At 35.7% G+C, this 1,775-nt stretch overlaps 1 pseudogene; it reads left to right on the forward strand.

The window, feature by feature from the left end:
* The first annotated feature begins 365 nt into the window (after positions 1 to 365).
* Positions 366 to 899, forward strand: LOC104876306 (annotated as a pseudogene).
* The last annotated feature ends 876 nt before the right edge of the window (positions 900 to 1,775 follow it).

Raw genomic sequence — 1,775 nt, forward strand, 5'->3', positions numbered from 1 at the left:
CCACTGCACATTGCTTCTATAATAACTTAAAAAGAGATTGCTCTTCATTATTTCATACACCATGCTTTTCAGATGGATAACAGCCCTGCCCCATGAGTCATAGGTATTACTCAGTATAATTTCTTGATTTTTCTTCATCCTCTCTTACATCTACTTATTTGAAGCTCATAATGTTATTCCTGTTGCTTCATCTCGGTTGTTAGCACTTGGGTCACAGTATTTTTTGGGTGAATTCAAATTAAAAGGGCTGTTTTTTTTCAATGAAAGAGTAAATAGCTTCCATGAAAAAAGAATAGAAAAAATATGATCTTGAATTAGCCAGTGAGGGATGTGCTAATAGGCTTGCTACATATGTCTCTATGGATATGACAAAAGGGTCAAAACAGACTGTTGAATATCAACACAATTTGAAAGGTGAAAATGAATGACTAAAAAGAAATGCTGACAGGACAAGGGAAAAGCTGACATCTCATGAACAGGAATATAAGATGTGCATGAAATGAAAATCAAAGAGGAAGAACATAAGACAGAAATAAGCAAACTTTATCAAGATATGCAGAAAAAAGTTGAGCTAAGTGAAGAAAAGTGCAAAGATCTAATAAAGAAAAAGGAGATGGAAATTTCAGAGATAAATGTAAAGTTAATAACTGAAAAAAAAACACAAAATGAAATAATCAAACTAAACCTGGAGTTTGATGCCAAACTAGCAAGAGTTCATCCTAAATCCAAATCATATCCAGATGCTACTATTTCTCCATGAAGTATCTACAGAAGGAAGCTTCAACATCTTCAAGAAGGAAAAAACAAAAGAGACTGAAATTCTTCACAATGCCATTCATGTTTTGGAGCAGTGCTGTTCTATTGGAAAATATTCTCACCTTAAACATAGGCAATTTTGAGTATAACAATAAATTCATTAATTACTATTTACTTTTTTAAAGCAATTGAAAAACCTGGCTCAATTTTCAACATAAGCATATTGCCTGAATAGCCTAAATAAAAAAATAAACGAGACAGCTTCAAAAAAAAATACTCCCAATGCATGGAATTCTAAAATGGCTTAGGAAAATGCTCTAAGCCTCTCATCTCACTTTCTCTTTGTATTTAAATGCAATACATCTGTCTTCCTCTTTTGGAGCTGTTTAGTTATGTGCATAGGCTGGTAGGTGTGCTTGTGGAGCTACAATAGTCCAGGGATCGAATATCCTGAGCATAGGAAATTGAAAACATATCTGTGCCTTTTGACTTACAGGGAACAAAATATTGTTGTTATGGCAACTATGTGGACTCAGCCTTGAGCATCAGTAATGAGAAGATAGGAAATCACATATGACCTGTGGACTACTAAGTACGACAGTTTGAAGAAATCTTTGCATAGGTACCTTAGGTCTGCGTCTGGAAAAAGAGACTGAATGGAGACTCAGAGGGCTACTATTCAACTTTTACTTAAAGATATGAGTATTCTCTTTCCCTCCCTCTCTTCTTCTCCCTCTCCTTTTCTTTTTCCCTCCTTCCCTCTGTCCCTCCCTCCATTCCTTCCTTCATTTTTGTTCCTTATTTGGTGCTGAGGATTGAACCCGGAGCCATACATTTGTTAGGCAAGCACTCTACCACTGTGTTACGCCCTCAGTTAATTTAATTTAATGTATTGTGACCCTCCCCCCGTGAGACAGATGATGAAGACTTGAAAATTCGTGAGACTTTGTTTGCCATTAGATTTCACAAACTTCATTACTATCAAGTAAGATGTCAGTTACACTAATACCTTTGGGTCC

The sequence above is a fragment of the Fukomys damarensis genome, unplaced genomic scaffold (assembly GCF_012274545.1).
Source record: "Fukomys damarensis isolate Sample0158 unplaced genomic scaffold, DMR_v1.0_HiC HiC_scaffold_16, whole genome shotgun sequence".
Taxonomy (NCBI): domain Eukaryota; kingdom Metazoa; phylum Chordata; class Mammalia; order Rodentia; family Bathyergidae; genus Fukomys; species Fukomys damarensis.